Source organism: Phyllobates terribilis, unplaced genomic scaffold (assembly GCF_046119375.1).
Source record: "Phyllobates terribilis strain yellow unplaced genomic scaffold, ASM4611937v1 Scaffold_115__1_contigs__length_5345438, whole genome shotgun sequence".
In the NCBI taxonomy this organism is placed as follows: Eukaryota; Metazoa; Chordata; class Amphibia; order Anura; family Dendrobatidae; genus Phyllobates; species Phyllobates terribilis.
In genome coordinates, this window is record NW_027362875.1 from 2,029,127 (window position 1) to 2,054,909 (window position 25,783).

At 43.3% G+C, this 25,783-nt stretch overlaps 2 protein-coding genes across 3 annotated transcripts in view; both read left to right on the forward strand.

Moving 5' to 3' along the window:
* The window catches only part of LOC141201399 (uncharacterized), a 259,824-nt gene that overhangs the window by 205,386 nt on the left and 28,655 nt on the right, over nt 1–25,783 (forward strand). The window lies entirely within an intron of this gene.
* Nucleotides 1–25,783, forward strand: part of LOC141201432 (uncharacterized) — a 47,630-nt gene that overhangs the window by 10,210 nt on the left and 11,637 nt on the right. Inside the window, exon 1 of one of the 2 annotated variants that reach the window (XM_073663420.1) lies at nt 10,014–10,079. The exons of the other annotated variant lie outside the window; for it this stretch is intronic. The gene's annotated coding sequence lies outside the window, so the exon portion shown is untranslated. Of the gene's footprint in view, nt 1–10,013; nt 10,080–25,783 lie in introns of those variants that run through there. 2 annotated transcript variants of the gene reach the window in all.

Here is a 25,783-nt window from a genome sequence, read left to right on the forward strand (position 1 = left end):
TCCACTATGTTAACCCATTTGCCGTCAGCGAGATGTACCATCCCTGCCGACAAGCACTTGTCCACTTGTCCGTGATTAGGTGGACTTTCCCGGTAACTGCGTTGTTGAGGGCATGGCTAATGTTTTGGGCACGTGCTTGTGTAATGCGGGGATGGCACACCGGGAGAAATAGTGGCGGCCCGGGACCATGTACTGAGGGACGGCCGTGCCATCAGGTTGCGGAATGCTTCCGTCTCCATGAGCCTAAAAGGCAACATTTCGAGCGCAAGCAGTCGTGAAATGTGGGAATTTAGTACTGTGGCCTGTGGGGCGTTGGCTGCGTATTTGCGCTTGCGTTCCAAGGACTGGGGTATGGACAACTGAACGCTGCGCTCGGACCAGGACTTGGACGTGCTACCTGATGCTGCTACTTGAGAGTGTGCAATGACAGATGCAGGGCAGGAGGCATCTTCGCATGCACCATGGACAGGGGATTGGCTTGCATGCACAACAGCGGAAGAAGCAATGGTGCCACCCGCAGACACTGTTCCTGGACCCTGGGGTTCGGCCTGCAAAGTCAGGTGCTTTTCTGACATGTGCCTGATCATGCTGGTGGTGGTCAGGTTGGTCGTTTTGCCACCCCTGCCACGGTTGCCTGCCTTCTTTCTGCGGCCACCACAATGCTTCTTCCTGCCTGTTGGGGTGCTCCGCCTCCCTCTCCCTGTGTGCTGCTGTCATCGCTCTGCATGTCCTCCTGCCAGGTTGGGTCAGTTACTATATAATCCACCACCTCATCTTCCACTTCTGCACTCTGGTCCTAATCCTGACTTTCTGCCTATTGTGTCTCATCATCGTCCACCTCTTGTGACACTTTCCCACCGTCCCCTTCATGTGACCATAGCTGCTCAAATATTTGAGCATCGCTACATGCGATCTCCTCTTGCCCCGCTTCAAGTGGACCGGGTGAGAGGCCCGAATCTATAAATGGGAAAGTAAACAGCTCTTCGGAGTGTCCAAGTGTGGGATCAGTTGTCTCTGGGCACTCAGCATAGTGGGAGGAAGGAGGTTCAGGGTGAGGAATATGCTTTCCAGACTCACAGCTACTGAGACTTGACCATGTGGAAGACAAGGTGGTGGTGGTGGCTGAGTGACTGGAAGCATTATCTGCTATCCAACCAATAACCTTTTGACACTGCTCTGGGTTCAGTAGTGGTGTGCTGCAGTCCCCTATTAATTGGGACAGGAAGGTCAAGCGAAAAGATGTGGGTGTTTGTTGTGGCACAATTTCAACTTGCCCACGGCCTCGGCCTCTGCATGCACCATCATTACCATCAAGTCCAGTTCCCCGTCCCTTGCCACGTGCCTTGCCCATTTTAAATGGAGGACAATATCTTCCACGCTCACGACAAATGACTGAATTTGGAGCGAACTTATATGTGATCCGTGTGACGGACAAACCACAGTTTTAAATACCTGACCTGTAGGTAACAATTTTGAACAGCAAACTGGTGTCAATTGCTTCACTGACACACTGGAACAAATTTTTAATGGAGGCCAGAAATGGCAGTATTTTCTGAAAACGTATATGTGATCCGTGTGACGGAGAAAACACAGTTTTAAATACCTGGCCTGTAGGCAACTGTTTTGAACAGCAAACCAGTGTCAAAAACTTTGCTGACACACTGAAATTTTTTTTTAATGGAGGCCAGAAATGGCAGTATTTTCTGAAAACGTATATTTAATCTGTGTGATGCAGAAAACACAGTTTTAAATACCTGGCCTGTAGGTAAGTAGTTTGAACAGTAAACTGCTGTGAATTGCTTCACTTACACACTAAAGGAAATTTTTAATGGAGGCCAGAAATGGCAGTATTTTCTGACAACGTGCCTGCGCTCCTCAGTGTCTCTGAAGGATGGCATGCTGGACTGCAGCGTTCTGCTACCATCCAGCCTGCCATCTCAATGCCGTCCCAGCGTGGAAGAATTCTCCTGCTCAAGCGGTGACGTCCTTCGCCGGCACTGCGTGCATAGGAGAATTCTCCCACGCTGTCAGTGACGTGCATGAGGTGAGCTGAGTTCATTGGACATGAACTAGGCTCATCTGGATGCCGTCACAGCCAGACACTGAGGAGCTTCACTGAGGAGCTTCTCAGTGTCTGCGGCATGGCAAACTGGATGGCAGAGTTCTGCTGCGATCCAGCCTGACATGTCAATGTAGCAGAGCTGAAGCCGCCCTGGGAACCATGGAAAGGTAAGGATGAGATTGGTTTATTATTTTACTTTTATTGCAGGAGATCGTTGTCTTTAGCTGGAATGGGTGTGACGATAAGTAGAGTCTAATTTACAACATTAAACAATTGTGTCTTTATTTCAATTAAAGGACTTTATTCTGGGTGTTTGTGTTTTTTTAAAACTTTCACTATGGGGTTAGTAATGGGGGTGTCTTATAGACACCTCTCCATTAGTAACCTGGGCTTGATGTCAGCTGGCATTATAAGCTGACATCAACCCCAACCCTATTACCCCACTGCCACCGCTACAGGGCTGTGGGAAGAGCGAGGCTAAGTGCCAGAATTTGGCGCATCCTATGGATGCGCCATATCTGGGGCGGCTGACGGCTGGTGTTTCTAGCCTGGGAGGGGGCCAATATTCATGGCACCCTTCCTGGGCTATTAATATCAGCCCCCAGCTGTCTGCCTAGCCTTTGCTAGCTATTAAAAAAGGGGGGACCCCACGTCATTTTTTTTGGGGTCCCACATTTTAATAGCTAGTAAAGGCTAGGTATTCAGCTGGGGGCTGATATTAGTAGCCTGGGAAGCTCTGTGGGTATTACCCCCTTCCCAGGCTTCAAACATCTGCCCCTGCTGTCTGCTAAAGGCTAAAATTACGGGGAACCCTACGCCAATTTTTTTTTTTTTTTTTTTTAATAAATCCTTTATTTTAACACTAAATGACAAGTACAGTAATCAACACTGTCACTGTACTTATTATATGTGTGACTTACATGTTTCTATCTAATCTATGTGTGATGCTCTATTCTTTCTCTTCTAAATTGTCGGGTACCGGTGTATACCGCTGCTGAATTGTCGGCTTTTCATGTTTCACTGTGAGCACTGTTCCCATCGATTTGGGCAATCACTGTAATGCCACAACCACCATGGCTGTGACATTACAGTGAGTGGCAGATAATCTCTGCATGGTTGGTGCTCTAAATAGCACCAAACATGCAGGACGGGGACCCGAGCTCCCGCCCGAGCATCTATAAAGTATTCGGCGAGCTCCGAGCATCTTGAGTACTGAGATGCTCGGGCGAGTATCGAGCAGTGGCGAGCATGGTCGCTCATCACTAGTAAGGAATATTCTGAGTGGCATCTATAATGTCCTTGTCAGTCCAAAGTCTGTACACATGGACCATTCCTCCTTGACCATTGGGGACCTCAATCATGGGGTAACTCTGTGCCTCATCTATTCTAAGGAGTTTGGGACTAGTCACACTCCAATGGCTATAGGCAGTACCAGTACGGGTCAAACTACGGTCTAACCTTATAGGAGAACCTACATCCAGGTCTGGAATACTTAAATCCCTGGTCTGAGTTAACTCTATGGTAGGAGGAATGTCTCCAAACTCTGGAGCAGAGGGTGGTTGCACTTGCGGGGCAGGAGAGGAAGCTTGATGAGGTGGGGGTCTATTCGCAGCCATACATCTTCCTTATCACACAAGGGCATCATCTCAGTCCTTTTCTCCTGTTTTTTTCTTTTGTCTACCATTTTCTCTCTTTCTTGCCTCACTCAACCATTTATTCACACTGGCAAGACCATACTTTCTTTTCTCCTTCTCATTACAATGTTGTATTTCTTGTACCAAATTTTCACATTTTGTCAAAGTAAGTTTATCATAAAATCTAAACTTTTTATGCCATTTATCAAGGTACTTCACACATTCAGGGTCTATTTTTTGCATATACTTAATATCCCCTTCTAGTGTTCCTTTTTTATTGTCACACCAGACACAACCACAATCCACACTATTGCCTGAAACATTTCCCATGTTCACAACTTATATCCCAAACTCCAGACTGTTTGTTCAGCTTTGTGGTATGTTCTTCCTGGTTGTGCAAGATTAAAGGGACACCTGAATGGTCTATTTTTTAGAAACATACACTTTTTCACTCTATTTGTGTAAGAGTTAGGCCTATAAGTTTATGGCCAACAAGAACACAATGTATATTTAATCTGAAGACTGTTATTTCCATGTATCATGATGAAAAAGGACCGTATCCAGTTTCATTCAAGGGTTACTTTCTTGATACAATCTTAACAACTTTCCAGCCTTCAGATGAAATACATAATAACAATCCTGCCTTACAAGTGAGGACAAGACATTAAAATATAGCTGTGGATCTACGTCCCATAAGGACGAAGGTAAAACAACAAGATGAGATATATGTACAATGCAAATCCTTACACAATAGATGTCTACCCACTTGTAAGAAGTCTGACAAATATCAGTGGAATTCATATGTCATTAATAAGATAGAAGATTCTACTGGTTTCTTATTACTGTTACTAATACCCAGGATCTAAATAATCCTCGCTGATTACACTATGTCCTAGGTATATACCAGCTTGAATCTCTATATCCTGCCACCTTCGTCCAATAAAGGTTTATAACAGTACAAGCACACAATATACAACAATTTCCACAGTTAGAGACTGGACATACAATATATGTCTCTGTGTATGTGTGTAATAGACAAGAAAAACATATAAGACAAGAGATAAAAGTTCCCTCGTACTCCTAGAGCTGAAGTGCTGAGATAAAGTCTATTGACACCGCCTCTTTATTTCCAGAGACGTTCCCGTTCTTAAAATCAGGTATTCAGAGCACCACCGGCGCGGACTCTATGAACTCCTCAGTGTTATTAAGAGAAAAACACATAACAATACAACAGCAAATATTCTCTATTTAGGGATCAGATGGCGTGTACCTTGGTGTTTTAAACATCACAATAACCTATGAGTTGTCTCCAGTCCACAAATGACTGTCAACCACACCTAAGTGGACTCCCTTATACACTCAGGATTTTATATTTCAATCCTTATACATTCACTCAAGAGATCATTCAAGGAGTCTCATATGTAACATAAAACATATTTAGGCTATGTGCCCACGTTGCGGACCTGAAGCATATTTTTTACGCTTCTCCCTGGCGGGAAAATCGCATGCGGATATTACATGCGGTTTTCCCGCCAGGTAGAAGCGTTTGTGAGGCGTCTTTGCATGCATTTCCGCATGCGGGTTATCAAGCACTTCTCCAAGCATCACTTGGAAAAGTGCTTGACAACTTGTTCAGAATGGTAAAAAATAAAAAAATAAACTTTATACTCACCTTCTGATGCATCCTCTGCCCCGTCCGGAGTCTTGAGCGGCTCACGCTGTTGTGTGCAGGACCTGCGGTGACGTCATTGAGTCATGTGGTGGGTCACATGACTCAATGACGTGGCAGGTCCTTCAGACAACAGCGCGACGGAGGGAAAACATCAGAAGATAAGTATAAACTTTATTTTATTCTTTTTTTTACAGGTTCTTTGGTACCCAGGTCTGGAGGAGAGTCTCCTCTCCTCCAGACTTGGGTACCATCCGCACATTGATTCCGCTGCGCTTCCGCAAAATTAATGAACATGCTGCGGATTTTTGACTGCAGCATATACGCTGCGGAAAAATCCGCAGCATGGGCATTGACATTGCGGAATGCCATTGGGGACCATGGGGTGCGGATCTACATGCGTTTTTCAAGCGTTTACGCTGCGGAAATTCCGCAGCATATACGCTTGAAAAACGCTACGTGGGCACACAGCCTTATGGCGTTTTAGTTCTACAAAAAACAAACGAATGAAAACTGCACATTCAACAGGAATCAAAATTCAACAAACTACAGAAGACAAAGCAAAATACCGGTAAAAAGTAATCTTATATTGAGCTCTTATATTGGGTTAATCCAGTGGATTCTTTAATCCCCGGGGGTCCTCGACCCTCACCATCTAGATAAATTTAACGTGCACACAGAGTTTTTTATTCCACAGTAGCCTTCTCACATTGGCTGTGTACCCATTCTACAAAATTTCTTACAACAACTAACAAACTCCAATCACATTTATGGAGTTTCGCAACTTACAGGAGTTTTACAACCCCAATTGCATGTGAACAACTTCCAACTTACAGGAGCCTACAAACTCCAATTGCAAATGTTCACAATCACAGTCGCCAAATCAATTTCTAGAATAACATCAATACTGGATTAACAAAGTTACCAAATTGAATGGTCTTACCTGTATTCAGATATAGACGATTCCCAGAGATCCTTGAACTATACTAAATCCGTCACTCTCCCTCAGTCCGGGATAACTGACAATGCCTCTGTTGACACCAAATTTGAAGGTGGAGGACTTACTACAAGAGTTACAAAACTCCCCCGTCCACAGTTTGCAGTCCTCACCGGTGAGGGAAAGATGTTGGATTCCCGGTCAACGCACCAAAATGTCAGTGGAGTTTTCTTCCTTACCAATTAGAAATCGTCCACACCTGAATTCGCAAGATAATTTGTTGTTTAGTTATTTTGTAGCAAGGAGACAAATTGATAGCCACAAAATCAAATGTCTACCCCATTGTCAATTTGTTTGAGTTTAAGTAGACACTGAAAGGCGTGTATTCTACTTCTGGAAACTTACAGAAAGAGATAAAGAACATATGGACAGAAAAGATATGAAGACCCTCTAGTTTTGACTAAGCATCTAATTAAAGAGATAAGAAAGTGAAAACACTATTTTCAGGAGATCAGCAGATATTCACAAACTTTAGAAGATACACTCCTCATTCTTATTTCAACTGAATGTCATTTTACATCTAAAATGCCTTATATACAATAAATAATAAAATAAGCAATGACTTTATTACAATTATTATAACACATTGTATGTGTGGGCTTGGCAGGGGCAATAAATGGTCCGTGTTTACTCAAACAGATAACACAAAAAAACAAACATTCACACAAAGGGGTAGTATTAAGTAATGTTTGCCATATGCATGGAGAACAATACCGGGCAACACATGGCCACCTAATGGTTGATACATGTAATGTTTAATTTTGGCACAAATATTATGGATCCAAAACCCCAAAAGCCAAGAAAACTTACACTCGCCTTGCAACATACAGTTAATACATTGGATTATATATGTGAAAATTTATCCATAAGGGTAAAAATTCAAAGGCATCAAATTCACTTCACATATGGTGCAATGCAAGAAGCAGAAATAAAATAAATGCTAGCAGAAAGTTACAAGGCCATGGAAGGGAAATCCAAACAATATTGCACTTTGTTTTGGTGCAAAAATTTAAAAGGATCTGGCCAAACAAATAACCACACATACTGGATGTACACATGGCAGCTAATTTATTTCATTTTTTAAAAATGAACTAACACTTTAACCCCTTTAAAGCCCAAGACGTACTAATACGCATCTGCCCCCTGGGCTTTAAGAGCCTGATATGTATTAGTACGTCATCACGATCGCACACAGGCTGTGCGGGCGCGATCGCCGCCGGGTGTCAGCTGATTGTCACAGCTGACACCCGGTACTAGGTGCAGGGAGCGGTCCCGCATCACTCCCGGCACATTAACCCCCGCAATGCTGCGATCGAAGTTGATCGCAGCATTTCGGTGGCAAGGGGAGATAATCGCATTACTCACCTCCTCTTCCGGGCTCCAGCGCTGTCGCAGCTTCCCGGATGTTGCCATTGACGACCCGATGTCGTCATGCCAACATCCGAGTCACCAGACAGCAGGAAAACATTTTCGTCATGCGCAGTGCATGATCAAACTATCTTCTCCCTGTGAAGCGCTGACAGCCTGCATAGCACAGGGATGGTGCTCCATTACTGTGCTATGCAGGCAATCAGAATAAAAAAAGTGAAAGTCCCAGAGTGGGACAAAGTATAAAAGTAAAAAAAAGTGTCAAAGTGAAAAAAAAAATAGAATTTTTTGTTGTAAAAATATTAAAAAAAAATAATCCACCAAAAATAAAAATATAATGTACCCATCAATAAATATTATTATGACAAAAAACAAACAATAAAGGTACACATATTTGGTATCGCCGCATCCAGAACGACCTGACCTATAAAATTGTCCCACTAGTTAACCCCTTCAGTGAACACGGTAAAAAATAAATAAATAAAAAAGCGAAGCAAAAACAATGCTTTATCATCATACCGCCAAACAAAAAATGGAATAACACGCGATCAAAAAGACGAATATAAATAAAAATTGTACCGCTGAAAACGTCATCTCGTCCTGCAAAAAAACAGCCATACAGCTCCATCAGCCGAAAAATAAAAAAGTTATAGCTCTCAGAATAAAGCGATACAAAAAAATTATTTTTTCTAGAAAATAGTTTTTATTGTGTAAAAGCTCCAATACATAAAAAAATGATATAAATGTGGTACCACTGTAAACGTACTGACCCGAAGAATAAAGCTGCCTTATCAATTTTACCACACGCGGAACAGAATAATAAAAAAAAAAAAAAACAATTCCTGAATTGTTTGTTTTTGTTTATTCTGCCTCCCAAAAATCGGAATAGAAAGCGATCAAAAAATGTCACGTGCCTGAAAATGGCACCAGTAAAAACTCATCCTGCAAAAAACAAGCTGTCACATGACTCTGTCTGCCAAAATATGGAAAAATTATAGCTCTCAAAATATGGCGATGCAAAAACTAGATTTTACAAAAAAAATGCGTCTTTTAGTGTGTGACAGCTGTCAATCATAAAACCTCAATATGATTCTGGCATCTCTGTAATCGCACCGACTCGAAGAATAAAGTCGTCTAATCACTTATACCGCACGAGGAATGGTGTAAAAAATAAACTCTCGGTTTAGGGTTCTGCTAGGGTTAGGGTTGTGGTTGAGGTTAGAGTTGTGCTAGGGTTAGGGTTGGGGTTAGGTTAGGGTTAGGGTTGGGGTTGGGGTTAGGGTTAGGGTTGGGGTTGGGGTTAGGGTTGGGCTAGGGTTAGGGTTGGGGTTAGGGTTAGGGTTGGGGTTAGGTTAGGGTTGGCGTTGGGCTAGGATTGGGGTTGGGGTTGGGCTAGGATTAGGGTTGGGGTTGGGCTAGGGTTAGGGTTGGGATTTTTTCAAAAGTAAAAAAAAAAAGATGACGATATGGCGACTAGGGTTGAGCGCAAGTGCTTTTTATTTTCACGGCTCCATGTTATAAACTTCTGTAAAGCACTTGGGGGCTCAGGGTGCTCACCACTCATCTAGATAAGTTCCCTGAGGGGTCTAGTTTCCAAAATGGTGTCACTTGTGGGGGGTTTCCACTGTTTAGGCACATCAGGGGCTCCCCAAACGCAACATGGCGTCCGCTAATTATTCAAGCAAATTTTACATTCAAAAAGTCAAATGGCGCTCCTTCCCTTCCGAGCCCTGCCGTGCGCCCAAACAGTGGTTTTTCCCTACATATTGGGTATCTGTGTGCTCAGGGGAAATTGCACAACTAATTTTGGGGTCCATTTTTTCCTGTTACCCCTGCAAAAATAAAAAAAATTGTGTCTAAAGTAACATTTTTGTGAAAAAAGTTAAATGTTCATTTTTTTCTTCCACATTCCAAAAATTCCTGTGAAGCACCTGAAGGGTGGTCCCTAAAAAAATGGTTTTGTAAATTTTGTTAGAAAAATGAGAAATCGCTGGTCAACTTTTAACCCTTATAGCTCCCTAATAAAAAAAAATGGACATGTCTCCGTGTGGAGCACAAGGACACACAGTCCGTGAAAAAACACGGAGATGTACACAGACCCATAGATTTGAATGGATCTCCATGTGTCAGTGTCTCCGGTACGTGTGGAAACTGTCACCACTCCTACCGGAGATACTGATGTGTGAAAGAGGCCTCAATCCCTCCTGACCCCACACATAAACTTCAGCTCATCCAGCACCATGACAACCAGCACAGCAGAGTCCTGCATCCACTGAGGTCCCTGATCATGTGACCCCTGACTCCTCCCCTCCTGTGACCTCATCACAGGTCCTGTGCGCGCAGGTGGAGGTATGTGGAGACCCCCATTACTGGGCGCAGGGGGCATTAACCCCTTCAGGACGGAGACTCTTTTGGTGTCTTGTGTTGCCCCTTTATAAGAATCATAAGGTTTTTGTTCTGTTTCCTGTAATAGATACATACGACCCAACTATGGAGACAGGAAGGGAGGAAACTTATTGTTCTCATAGTACAGGGCCCCTTTACTGCCCCCACAGTGTAATGCCCCCAATATGCCCCTTATGTAGTATGTATGATGCCCCCACAGTGTAATGCCCCCATTATACCCCTTATGCAGGATGTATGATGCCCCCACACAGTGTAATGCCCCCATTATGCCCCTTATGCAGGATGTATGATGACCCCACACTGTGTAATGCCCCCATTATGCCCCTTATGCAGTATATATGATGCCCCCACACAGTGTAATGCCCCCATTATGCCCCTTATGCAGTATGTATGATGCCCCCACAGTGTAATGCCCCCATTATACCCCTTATGCAGGATGTATGATGACCCCACACAGTGTAATGCCCCATTATGCCCCTTATGCCGGATGTATGATGACCCCACACTGTGTAATGCCCCCATTATGCCCCTTATGCAGTATATATGATGCCCCCACACAGTGTAATGCCCCCATTATGCCCCTTATGCAGTATGTATGATGCCCCCACACAGTGTAATGCCCCCATTGTGACCCTTATGCAGTATATATGATGCACCCACATAGTGTAATGCCCCCATTATGCCCCTTATGCCGTATGTATGATGCCCCCACACAGTATAATGTTCCCACAGTACCGCCATCCCTCCCCACACTGTATAATGTTCCCACAGAACCGCCATCCCCCCACATACAGTATAATGTTCCCACAGTACCGCTATCCCTCCCCACACAGTATAATGTTCCCACAGTACTGCCTGAGGTCCTGCAGTTAGAATAAGTCCTGAAGTTTAAGGGTACTTGCCCATGATCCGGACTAGCAGTGTTTTGGACGAAGCTCACCTGCGCTGCGTCCAAAATGCTGCATTCTACAGTAGAAGTAGAGTGGATGGAATTTCTATAAATCCCATGCCCACTGTGCTTCTGTTAGACTCTGCGCAAACTGACCTGCGGCATGGGTCTACGAGCCGCAGCATGTCAATTTCTGTTGCAGAGATGCCAGTCTCCGCAACAGAAATTTCCACAATACATTGTATAGGATGCATTAAATCTGCATGGTTCAGTGAACAAATGCGTACTGAAGTGCGTGATTAGAACTCAGCGCTTTGGACGCAGCCAAATAACTGCATCCAAAGCGCTGCTGGTTCCTGATCATGAGAACGTAGCCTTACAGTTGGAAAAATCCCTCTAGAAAATGTTTTTACCTTTGCCTGCTCCCCTCCATGTAGACTCTCGAGCATGTATACTTGCATGTAGGGGAGCAGGCCTTACTAGATATCGAGGCTTTGTACAGTAATATACCGCATGAGGATGGTATCAGAGGAGTAAGACATTTCTTGAAATCGAGATCAGTAGAGTGTAGCAGACATAATGACTTCATGGAGGATCTTCTAAAATTCACTCTTACTCATAACTTCTTTCTTTTTGACAGGAAGTACTTCCACCAGCTCAGGGGTACTGTGATGGGGAGCCCCTGTGCCCCCTTGTATGCTAACCTATTCCTGGGCTGGTGGGAGGAAACCACAATATTCAGGGATGATCATAAGTGGTGACATCCATGTATTGGGGTGTGGTATAGATATATTGACATTTTTATCATCTGGTCTGGGACGAGTGAACAATTTCTTGAATTTGTCTGGGAACTCAATATCTATAGAGTGGGCCTGAGATTTATATCAGAGGTTAATTATAACCAGTTGCCTTTCCTGGATGTACTAATCAAGAAAGAACGGGATGGGACCCTAGGGACACTCATCTATCATAAACCTATGAGCACTATTAAACTATTGAAGTGGGATAGTCACCACCCCATCCCACTAAAAAAAGGAATACCCAAGGGACAATTTTTACAGTTGAGAAGGAATTGTTCTAATGTCACAGATATTAATATACAGGCAATAGACATGCATGAACACCAGATTCAGGGAAAAAGGTATCCACAGTACATTTTGGATTCCGCACGATCGTTTGCAGAAAAACGGAAGAGACAGACAATCCTCCATACCTAACCAAGAGACCAAGAAAAGATGGGATAACACAAGTAGTAGGAACTGACGACAATAGAGTGACCATATCTTTAATATACTCCAGAAAAGACTAGGATATAATTGTGGCCGACACGGACCTGCGTGGTTCTGTGGTATCTACTCCTACAATAACTTTCAGAAAGGGTTGTTCATGACAAGTAGCGCAGGCACAGTACATTACTGTAGACACACTTCATTCTATATGTCCTATGTCAATTCACCAATAGTAATAGATCTCCTAGTCTGGGGAGCGGTTTTGGATGAAGTGAGATATTTATGCATGGACACCTGGCTATTAGGCACACTATGCTGAACTTCATGAATTAACATCCTTGTATCAAGCCTTCTGATGAACCTGTGGGAGAACCGCGTCAAAGCGGATTAATTAACCCCTTTACTACCCAAGGTGGTTTGCACGTTAATGACTAGGCCAATTTTTACAATTCTGACCACTGTCACTTTATGAGGTAATTACTCTAGAACGCTTCAACGGATCTCACTAATTCTGACATTGTTTTTTTAGTGACATATTGTACTTCATGATTGTGGTAAAATTTCTTCAATAACACTTGCGTTTATTTGTGAAAAAAACGGAAATTTGGCGAAAATTTTGAAAATATAGCAATTTTCAAAATTTTAATTTTTATGCCCTTAAATCAGAGAGATACAGTACAGACCAAAAGTTTGGACACACCTTCTCATTTAAAGATTTTTCTGTATTTTCATGACTATGAAAATTGTATATTCACACTGATGGCATCAAAACTATGAATTAACACATGTGGAATTATGTACACTGTGTTCCAAATTATTATGCAAATAATACTTTCTCAGATTTTCAAATAACTATTAGAGTACAATTGAAAGGTTTTTGTACAAACTGCCTATGATAACAGTATATTTTTAAAAAAATAAAAAACTCAAACTGCACTTAAAATGCATGTTCCAAATTATTATGCACAGCAGAGTTTTCAACCTTTTCATTTTAATAAAGAACAAAAAAATGGTCATTTTTGAAATTATAAGCGTTAGCAGGTTATTACAAACTGAAATCAAACAGTTTTCAACTCAAAACTTTATTCTAGGTGATGGTACATCAACCAGCCATCCTCCACTCCATACATCTGGACCATCGAGATCATTTCATGCATGATAATGCCCCGTCTCATGCTGCACATAACACATCTGCATCTCTGGCTGCTATGGGCATAAAAGGGGACAAACTTATGGTGTGGCACCCATGCTCCCCTGACCTCAACCCCATTGAGAACCTCTGGAGCATCATCAAAAGGAGTGTCTATGATGGCGGGAGGCAGTTCACATCTAAGCAACAGCTCTGGGAGGGTATTCTGTCCTCATGCAAAACAATTAAAGCAGAAACCATCCAAAACCTGACAAATTCAATGGACGAGAGAGTTCAGAAGCTCCTTTTGAACAAGCGGTCCTATGTGCAAATGTAACATCACCTAGAATAAAGGCAGTTATCATAGGCAGTTTGTACAAAAACCTTTCAATTGTACTCTAATAGTTATTTGACTGGAAAATTACAATGACTGCAATTCATATAGGTAATTTGGGAAAATCTGAGAAAATATTATTTGCATAATAATTTGGAACACAGTGTAGTTAATAAAAAAGTGTGAAACAACTGAAAATATGTCTTATATTGTAGGTTCTTCAAAGTAGCCACCTTTTGCTTTGATGACTGCTTTGCACACTCTTGGCAGTCTCTTTATGAGCTTCAAGAGGTAGTCACCGGAAATGGTCTTCCAACAATCTTGAAGGAGTTCCCAGAGATGCTTAGCACTTGTTGTCCCTTTTGCCTTCACTCTGCGGTCCAGCTCACCCCAAACCATCTCGATTGGGTTCAGGTCTGGTGACTGTGGAGGCCAGGTCATCTGGCGTAGCACCCCATCACTCTCCTTCTTGGTCAAATAGCCCTTACACAGCCTGGAGGTGTGTTTGGGGTCATTGTCCTGTTGAAAAATAAATGATGGTCCAACTAAACGCAAACCGGATGGAATAGCATGCCGCTGCAAGATGCTGTGGTAGCCATGCTGGTTCAGTATGCCTTCAATTTTGAATAAATCCCCAACAGTGTCACCAGCAAAGCACCCCTACACCATCACACCTCCTCCCCCATGCTTCACGGTGGGAACCAGGCATGTAGAGTCCATCCGTTCACCTTTTCTGCGTCGCACAAAGGCACGGTGGTTGGAACCAAAGATCTCAAATTTGGACTCATCAGACCAAAGCACAGATTTCCACTGGTCTAATGTCCATTCCTTGTGTTCTTTAGTCCAAACAAGTCTCTTCTGCTTGTTGCCTGGCCTTAGCAGTGGTTTCCTAGCAGCTATTTTACCATGAAGTCCTGCTGCACAAAGTCTCCTCTTAACAGTTGTTGTAGAGATGTGTCTGCTGCTTGAACTCTGTGTGGCATTGACCTGGTCTCTAATATGAGCTGCTGTTAACCTGCGATTTCTGAGGCTGGTGACTCGGATAAACTTATCATCAGAAGCCGAGGTGACTCTTGGTCTTCCTTTCCTGGGGCGGTCCTCATGTGAGCCAGTTTCTTTGTAGTGCTTGATGGTTTTTGCAACTGCACTTGGGGACACTTTCCAAGTTTTCAAAAATTTTTCGCACTCACTGACCTTCATTTCTTAAAGTAATGATGGCCACTCGTTTTTCTTTACTTAGCTGCTTTTTTTCTTGCCATAATACAAATTCTAACAGTCTATTCAGTAGGACTATCAGCTGTGTATCCACCTGACTTCTGCACAACACAACTGATGGTCCCAACACCATTTATAAGGCAAGAAATCCCACTTATTAAACCTGACAGGGCACACCTGTGAAGTGAAAACCATTTCCGGTGACTACCTCTTGAAGCTCATCAAGAGAATACCAAGAGTGTGCAAAGCAGTCATCAAAGCAAAAGGTGGCTACTTTGAAGAACCTAGAATATAAGATATTTTTTCAGTTGTTTCACACTTTTTTGTTAAGTATATAATTCCACATGTGTTAATTCATAGTTTTGATGCCTTCAGTGTGAATGTACAATATTCATAGTCATGGAAATACAGAAATTTTTTTAAATGAGAAGGTGTGTCCAAACTTTTGGTCTATACTGTATGTCACACAAAATAGTTAATAAATAACACTTCCCTCATGTCTACTTTACATCAGCACAATTTTGGAACCAAATTTTTTTTTTATTAGGGAGCTAAAAGGGTTAAAAGTTGACCAGCGATTTCTCATTTTTCCAACAAAATTTACAAAACCATTTTTTTAGGGACATCACATTTGAAGTCACTTTGAGGGGTCTTTATGACAGAAAATACCCAAAACTGCACCTCTTAAGGTGCTCAAAAACACATTCAAGAAGTTTATTAACCCTTTAGGTGCTTCATGAATATTTGAAATGTGGAAGAAAAAAGTTAACATTTAACTTTTTTCACAAATATGTTACTTTAGGCCCAATTTTTTTTATTTTCACAGGGGTAACAGGAAAAAATGAAACCCAAAATTTGTTGTGCAATTTCCCCTGAGCAGGCAGATACCACATATGTGGGGAATAAACACTGTTTGGGCGCATGGCAGGGCTCGGAAGGGAAGGAGCGCCATTTGACTTATTCGAATGTAAAACTTGCTTGAATAATTATCGGACGCCATGTTGCGTTTGGGGAGCCTCTGATGTGCCTAAACAGTGGAAACCCCCCACAAGTGACACCATTTTGGAAACTAGACCCCTCAGGGAACTTATCTAGATGTGTGGTGAGCACTTTGAACCTCCAGGTGCTTTACAGAAGTTTATAACATGGAGCCGTGAAAATAAAAAAATCTAACTTTTTCCACAAAAATGATGTTTTAGCCCCAATTTTTTTATTTTCACAAGGGTAGATGGAGAAAATGGACCCCAAAAACTTTTGTGCAATTTCTCCTGAGTACGCCAAGACCCCATATGTGGGGAAAATACAGTGTTTATTCGCATGGCAGAGTTCAGAAGGGAAGGAGCACTGTGTGACTTTTTGAATGCAAAATTGGCTGGAATTGAGAGTGGACGCCATGTCGCGTTTGGAGAGCCCCTGATATGCCTAAATAGTGGAAACCCCCCACAAGTGACCCCATTTTGGAAACTACACCCCTCAAGTATTTTATCAAGGGGTATAGTGAACATTTTGAACCCAGAGGTACGACACAGAATTTGATAACATTAGATCATCATATTGAATAAGTTGTCATTAGTCTTGAACGCAAGTGCTCACTAGTTGAGTTTGCATCGGGTACTCAGGTATGCACCATGTATCGCGGCTGCTCGAGTGACATGCTCGAGTGCCCGCTCGCATGTTTCACGGTTATTAGACACCCGTAAAAAAACATGCGGGGATCGCTCGTGCATGGCAGGCAGTCCCCACAAGTTTTTTTGGGCCGCGAAGCATATGGGGCGGAGACTCGAGCATGTCCCTCGAGCATCCGCGATACTCAGTGCATGCCCGAGCACCCAATGCAAACTCAAGTAGTGAGCACTTGCACTCAACACTAGTCACCATATCGTCATCTTTTTTTTTTTTTTACTTTTGAAAAAAATCCCAACACAACCCTAACCCTAGCCCAACCCTAACCCTAGAATTTATTTTTTACGCCGTTTCTCGTGCGGTATAAGTGATTAGACGACTTTATTCTTCGGGTCGGTGCGATTACAGCGATACCAGAATCATATGGGGTTTTTATGATTGACAGCTGTCACACACTAAAAGGCACATTTTGTTTTGCAAAATCTAGGTTTTGCATCGCCATATTTTGAGAGCTATAATTTTTCCATATTTCGGCCGACAGAGTCATGTGATGGCTCGTTTTTTGCAGGACTAGTTGACGTTTTTATTGGTACCATTTTCAGGCTTGTGACATTTTTTGATTGCTTTCTATTCTGATTTCTGGGAGGCAGAATAAACAAAATCCGACAATTCAGGAATTGTTTTTTTGTTTGTTTGGTTTTATGCTGTTCCGCGTGTGGTAATATTGATAAGGCAGCTTTATTCTTCGGGTCAGTACGTTTACAGCGGTACCACATTTATATAGTTTTCTATGTTTTGGTGCTTTTACACAATAAAACCTATTTTGTAGAAAAAAAATTTTTTTGCATTGCTTTATTCTGAGAACTATAACTTTTTTATTTTTCGGTTGATGGAGCTGTATGGCGGCTTGTTTTTTTGCGGGACAAGATGACGATTTCAGCGGTACCATTTTTATTTATATTTGTCTTTTCGATCGCGTGTTATTCCATTTTTTGTTTGGCGGTATGATGATAAAGCATTGTTTTTTGCTTCGTTTTTTATATTTATTTTTTACCGTGTTCACTAAAGGGGTTAACTAGTGGGACAGTTTTATAGGTCAGGTCGTTCCGGATCCGGCGATACCAAATATGTGTACTTTTATTTTATTTTTTTTCATAAAAATATTTATTGATGGGTACATTATATTTTTATTTTTGGTAGATTATTTTTTTTATTTATTTATTTATTTATTTATTTTTCATTTTTTAACACTTTTTTTACTTTTATACTTTGTCCCACTATGGAACATTCTCTTTTTTTTACTCTGATCACCTGTATAGAGATAGAACACCATCCCTGTGCTATACAGGCTGTCAGCGCTGCAGATGCAGAAGACACTTTGGTCATGCACTGCACATGACCAAAGTATCTTCCTGCTGTCTGGTGACCCGGATGTTGTCATGACACCCCATCTCCTGAAGTGAAGTCAAGTCATTGTAGGACCTCAAAGTCTGAGAGTCCCAGATAGATATTTGGTATTTATACAGCTTCCACAATGGATACGCATAACATTTGCCGCATAAAGGCCTCAGGTGAATTTCAATGATAACTGCAGCAGGTAGTATTCAGAAATTTATACATTCAAGTTTAAACATCATCATAAAAATATTATGGTCCAAATAATGCTCAGATACTTAATGCAATAGAGCTGAGATATCATGTAAATATTCGATAGAAATGTTTTTACCCCTAGGTGAGGTTGACCAGGCAACAATATGCAGATATAATCCTAGAGGATGCCAAGGTATAGTCCTACACTCAATGCATCCAAGGGAAGCAGAGATAACATGTAAACTGATAGCTCCCTCAAAGACAGTCAACTCTCATTGCTGAGTAGCCCCCCAAAAATAAAAGAGGTGGAATTTATTAAGCCCAATTGACAACGATTGGCTTGAGAGAGGTTATATGAACCAAAAAGTTGCCATTTGGGCATAATAAAGTCCATCTTTATTTCAATTTTGTAAGTTTTAGAGTGCTGCCTTCTATTTATAATATTAAAAAAAAAATTAAAATATATATAGTAGTAGATCAGTTCACTTGGCTGCATATTGTTACGAACGTGGTTTGTGGAGCCACTGTGCCACGGACCGAGGAGTGCTTGGAGTGGTGTAACTAGGGGCCTCGCCAATCTGACCCTGGACGCACGGCAGCTTTACGACTCCGCGATCCGAGAATAGACGAGGGCGGAGGCCTAGGTGATACTCCAGAACAGGCCAATGGCCGCCCAGCAGCTGCACCCAGGACCCAGTAGGACAGGTAGGATGGTGCCCATTAGCAGCACACAGGTGTTAGAACCCTCCTGTTTGTTTTTTCCATCTTGTTTTTTGTGGACACGTGATCATCTGCCTTTATATTCCAGCTCCGCCCTTTTGGCTGTGCTGGACTTCAGTGTTTGACTGTTTCTCTAGCCAGGTGCTTCGGTGCCTTTCTCTGTCAGTTCGCTTGGTCCTTCTGGGACCTCTAGTACCTTTTTGTCAGTTTGTCTTTTTGTGTTTTGCAACAACTTCTCTGTTTAGGAGGTGTCCCATTTGTTCCAGTCCTTAGTTTTTTTAGGGACCCCTCCCTTTATGCTATAGGTCTCCGTTCAGACTAGCCGAGGACTGAGGCGGGTCTGTTAGCTAGGAACAGGCAGCCCGCTACTTCGTAGGGATTCAGCTTAGTCTTACTGTAGGGACAGCTTTCCCCTATCTTTCCTTAGTTCATGTTGCAGATCATAACAACAGGATAGCACCGGAGAGCATCAGGCTGGATTGCACCTGAGTGCAGCAGGCTTGGATTGCACCGGAGTGCATCAGGCTTGGATTTCACCGGAGTGCATCAGGCTTGGATTTCACCGGAGTGCATCAGGCTTGGATTTCACCGGAGTGCATCAAGCTTGGATTTCACCGGAGTGCAGCAGGCTTGGTTTGCACCGGAGTGCAGCAGGCTTGGTTTGCACCGGAGCGCAGCAGGTTTGGTTTGCACCGGAGTGCATCAGGCTTGGTTTGCATGGAGTGCTATGCAACCTTTGCAATATAGACTGTAGAACAGGAAGGTTGCTCAGGCACCTCCCCAGCAGGGAGGAAGCAGTATACATTAGTTTAGGGTCACAAAGACAATTTTGTGTTTTCCATGAAAACTCATACTTTTATTTATCAAATGAGTTGCAAAATGATTAGAAAATATCGTCCGGACATTGACAAGGTTAGAAATAATGATTTTTATAAGAAAGAACAATTTTCTCCTTCAAACTTTGCTTTTGTCACAGAATCCTCCCTTTGCAGCAATTCCAGCATTGCAGACCTTTGTCATTCTAGCTGTTAATTTGCTGAGGTAATCTTGAGAAATTTCCCCCCATGCTTCCTGAAGCCCCTCCCACAAGTTGGATTGGCTTGATGGGCACTTTTTGCGTACCATACGGTCAAGCTGCTCCCACAACCCCTCAATGGGGTTGAGATCTGGTGACTGCGCTGGCCACTCCATTACAGATAGAATACCAGCTGCCTGCTTCTTCCCTAAATAGTTCATGTATAATTTGGAGGTGTGCTTTGGGTCATTGTCCTGTTGTAGGATGAAATTGGCTCCAATCAAGTGCTGCCACAGGGTATGGCATGGCGTTGCAAAATGGAGTGATAGCCTTCCTTTTTCAAAATCTGATTTACCTTGTACAAATCTGCCACTTTACCAGCACCAAAGCAACCCCAGACCATCACATTACCTCCAACATGCTTGACAGATGGCATCAGGCACTCTTCCAGCATCTTTTCAGTTGTTCTGCGTCTCACAAATGTTCTTCTGTGTGATCCAAACACCTCAAACTTTTGATTCGTCTGTCCATAAAACTTTTTTCCAATCTTCCTCTGTCCAATGTCTGTGTTCTTTTGCCCATATTAATATTTTCTTTTTATTAGCCACTCTCAGATATGGCTTTTTCTTTGCCACTTTGCCCTGAAGGCCAGCATCCTGGAGTCACCTCTTCACTGTAGACGTTGACACTGGCGTTTTGCGTGTACTATTTAATGAAGCTGCCAGTTGAGGAGCTGTGAGGCGTCGATTTCTCAAACTAGAGACTCTAATGTACTTGTATTGTTGCTCAATTGTGCAGCGGGGCCTCCCACTTCTCTTTCTACTCTGGTTAGAGCCTGTTTATGCTCTCCTCTGAAGGGGGTAGTGCACACCTTTGTAGGAAATCTTCAGTTTCTTGGCACTTTCAAGCATGGAATAGCCTCCATTTCTAAGAACGAGAATAGACTGTCGAGTTTCACATGAAAGTTCTCTTTTTCTGGCCATTTTGAGAGTTTCATAGAACAAACAAATGTAATGCTCCAGATTCTCAACTAGCTCAAAGGAAGGTCAATTTTATAGCTTCTCAAATCAACCAAACCGTTTTTAGCTTGGCTAACATACTTGTGAAGGGTTTTCTAAACATCCATTAGCCTTCTTACACAGTTAGCAAACACAATGTACCATTAAAATAATGGAGTGGTGGTTGTTGGAAATGGGCCTCTATACACCTATGTAGATATTGCAATAAAAACAAGACATTTGCAGCTAGAATAGTCATTTACCACATTAACAATGTATAGAGTGAATTTCTGATTCATTTAATGTTAGCTTCATTGAAAAAAAATGTGCTTTTCTTTCAAAAATAATGACATTTCTAAATGACCCCAAACTTTTGAACGGTAGTGTATATGTAATGTCCCACAGCCATTGGCTGGGAACATAATAGCAAGTGCACACGCTGACCCTTTAAGAGGGCGGAAGGCTGTCTTCCACTCATCTCCCCGGCGAATGCGGATTAGATTGTAGGTGCCTCTTAAATCTAATTTGGTGAAGAACCTGGTACCCCTTAATTGGTCAAACAACTCAGGGATTAGTGGGATAGGGTATTTATTTTTCACCGTGATTTGGTTGAGGCCCCGATAGTCTATACAGGGTCGGAGCGGTCCATCTTTCTTTTTAACAAAGAAAAATCCGGCCCCAGCAGGAGAAGAGGACTTCCGAACCCTGGCCAGATTCTCCTGAATGTATTCTGACGTAGCTTGAGTCTCAGCTGGAAACAGTGGATAAATTTGGCCTCTTGGGGGTGTAGATCCGGGAATCAAGTCAATAGGGCAGTCATACGACCTGTGAGGCGGCAAAGTCTCTGCTTCCTACTTGTCGAATACATCAGGAAAGGCCCAATAGTTGGACGGCAGACCAGGCCGCAAAGCTGGAGAAGACAGCGCCCTAGCTGGACGTACATTGTTCAGACACTTCTCATGGCAGGAATGTCCCCAGTGGAGCACCTCTCCAGTCCTCCAGTCCAACACAGGTTCATGTTGTCATAGCCATGGTAAGCCTAAGAGAAAGGCGTGAGACATGTGGGAAAGAACATAGAAGACTATCTTCTCAGTATGAAGCACCCCGATATGAACTTCAAGTGGCTCAGTAGCCAGACGAACCGTCTCCCGAAGAGTTCTCCCATTGACAGATGTTATTGCCAGATGGTTTTGGAGCAGATGAACTGGGATTTGGATGCGATCCACTACAGCCAGGAGGATAACATTTTCTGCTGCCCCGGGATTCAAATACGCAGTCTCCATAAACTGAGATTCACTGGTTGACACAGCCACAGTAAGGGTCAGGGGTAGAGAGGTGTCTTTTCTGTCTCGGGAGGCTTCTCCTACCAACCGTAGACGCTGGTGTTTTCCTGCCTCACAGGACAGGTGCGAATGAAGTGGCCCATTTCTCCAAATGCAGGCACTGGCCTTTAGCGCGGCGATCCCTCTGTCACTGGCGAGTGCAAAGCGGTCGACCTGCATGGGTTCAGGTGAGGCCTCGACAGGGGATGACGGAGGAACAAGCGGCCCTTGGAAGGTTGGAGCCAGGCAGCATGATCCTCTCTCATGTGCCACCTCTTAGGTACGCTCTCAGAGGTCCTCGATGGTAGTTGGTAGGTCTCAACCGACTAGCTCATCCTTAATATTTCCAGAAAGCCCCTCCCAGAACGTCGCCATCGAAGCTTTGTTTTTCCAGTCGAGTTCAGATGCCAGAGTGCGGAAGCGTACCGCATATTGTCCCACAGATGAATTGGACTGACGTAAACGGAGAAGAGCGGAAGCTGAAGAGGTGGTCTGCCTGGGTTCATCGAATGTTTAGTGAAAAGACTCCAAGAATGCCGGAAAATTGGAGATGATCGGGTCCTCTCTCTCCCATAATGAGTTCAACCACGTCAGGGCCTTGCCTCCAAGGTGCGACATAATGAATGCTACCTTTGTTCGGTCCGAAGGGAAGAGGTGAGGAAGAAGTTTAAAATGTAGCCAGCACTGATTGATGAACTCTCGGCAGAGCTTCGGATTGTTATCAAAGCGTGGTGGAGCGGCGAGTCGGGGGCGAGTTGGGGGCCTGAACCTCGAGCTAAGCAAACAGACTGAGAAGGTTCCAAAGAAGATATGGCTCCTTAAAAATGGGGGGACTCTGGAGAGATGTTTATGGCCTCCAACTTGGTAGTCAGGGACTGTAACTGCATTGACAACTTCTTCTGCACGCCTTTCTGTTGGCAGAGCTCTTGGTACATGGTCTGATCGGACGGGATCCAGGGTCCAGCGGAGTGCATGGCCTGAGCAAACTGTCACGAACGTGGTTTGTGGAACCACTGTGCCACGGACCGAGGAGTGCCTGGAGGGGCTTTGACCCAATCTGACCCTGGATGCACGGCGGCTCTATGACTCCGCGACCCGAGGGAGGTGGCCCAGGTGGTCAGGTAGGATGGTGCACAAGAGTGGCACACAGAATAGCATCGGAGAGCATCAGGGTGGGTAGCACCGGAGTGTGGCAAGGTTTCACTAAAGTGCAGCAGGCTTGGTTTGCACCGGAGTGCAGCAGGCTTGGTAGCATAAAGTAGTACACAACCTTTACAACATAGACTGTAGAACAGGAAGGTTGCTCAGGCACCTCCCCAGCAGGGAGGAAGCAATATACGGTATACAGTTGAACTCAAAAGTTTACATACTCCGGCAGAATTTTTGCCTTCTTGGCCTTGTTTCAGAGAATATGAATGATAACAAAAAAACGTTTTCTCCACTCATGGTTATTGATTGAGTGAAGCCATTTATTGTCAAACTACTGTGTTGTCTCTTTTTAAATCTTAATGACAACCAAAAACATCCAAATGACCCTGATCAAAAGTTCACATACCCTGGTGATTTTGGCCTGATAACATGCTCAGAATTTGACACAAATGGGTTTGAATGGCTACTAAAGGTAACATCCTCACCTGTGACCTGTTTTCTTGTAATCAGAGTGTCTGCATAAAAGCTGAGTGCGTTTCTGGGATCTAGACAGACTCTTGCATCCTTCATCCATCCACTAACGTTTCTGGATTGTGAGTCATGGGGAAAGCAAAACAATTTTCAATGGATCTAAGGGAAAAGGTAGTTGAACTGTATAACACAGGAAAGGGATACAAAAAGATATCCAAGGAATTAATAATGCCAGTCAGCAGCGTTCAAACTGTGATTAACAAATGGAAAATCAGGGGCTCTGTAAAAACCAAACCACGGTCAGGTAGACCAACAAGAATTTCGGCCACAACTGCCAGGAAAATTGTCTGGGATGCAAAGAAAAACTCACAAGTAACATCAGCTGAAATTCAGGATTTTCTGAAAACTAGTGGTATGGATGTTTCAAGATGCACAATAAGGAGGCACTTGAAGAAAAACGGGCTGCATGGTTGAGTTGCCAGAAGAAAGCCACAAAGTATCTTGCCTACAATACGCCAAACAGCACAGAGACAAGCCTCCAAACTTCTGGAACAAGGTAATTTGGAGTGACGAGACCAACATTGAACTTTTTGGCCACAACCATAAATGTTACATTTGGAGAGAGGTCAACAAGACCTATGATGAAAGCAACTCCATTCTTACTGTAAAGCACGGAGGTGGATCGCTGATGTTTTGGGGATGTGTGAGCTACAAAGGCACAGGAAACTTGGTAAAAGTTGAAGGAAAGATGAATGCAGCATGTTATCAGCAAATACTGGAGGCAAATTTGCACTCATCAGCCCGGAAGCTGCGCATGGGACATACTTGGACGTTCCAACATGACAACAATCCAAAACTCAAGGCCAAGTCGACCTCTCATTGGCTACAGCAGAGCAAAGTGAAGGTTCTGGATTGGCCATCTCAGTCTTCTGACCTCAATATCATTGAGCCACTCTGGGGAGATCTCAAACTCGCAGTTCATGCTAGACCGCCCAGGAATTTACAGGAACTGGAGGCTTTTTGCCAAGAAGAATGGGCAGCTTTACCATCAGAGAAAATAAAGAACCTCATCCTCAATTACCACAAAAGACTTCAAGCTGTCATTGATGTTAGAGGGGGCAATACACAGTATTTAGAACTGGGGTATGTGAACTTTTGATCAGGGTTATTTGGATGTTTTGGGTTGTCATTAATATTTAAAAAGAGAAAACACAGTAGTTTGAGAATAAATGCCTTCACCCAACCAATAACCATGCGTGGAAAAAAAGTTTTTTTGTTATCGTTCATATTCTCTGAAACAAGGCCAAGAAAGGAAAAATTCTGCCGGGGTATGTAAACTTTTGAGCACAACTGTATGTAATGTCCCACAGCCATTGGCTGGGGACGTAATGGCAAGTGCGCGCGCTTGCCCTAAGGACTCGACCAGAAGCTCTGCTGGAAAAAGGCAGAGCATGGGGGAGGGAAGTGCCAGCTGCGGAGCGGGTGAGTGACCTGACACGCCGGAATCCCTGCCTTTTAGAGCGGGGATCCGGCATGGCGCTAACACATATAGAGATAGATACAGGAACACAGTCTCTTTAAATCTTCTACTGGGTTTATTAAGAGTGCTGCATAAACCACGGTAATGTTAGCAAAAACAAACACGGCCTTCCCGGCCTAACAGGAAAACAAAACACAACCGGTAACAACGGGTTACCTGTTGCTACGGGTAACAACCCGCTTCAGAAACAAACCCAATGTTTAGCTTTCCTTCACATGACAAAGCAGCTCAGAGCTTTCACCTCCAGGTCCATCCGACACCAAATGCTCTAAAAGGCTGGGAATTTATCCTTTGACCTCCTCCCTCTCTATAGGTGTTTAATCACCCTAGCACTAAAGATTGCTGACTAACCCCTTATCACTTCGTGTGCTGGAACATTTTTCCTATTTTTTTATTACTGAAGCTAACAATCTCAGTGCTACA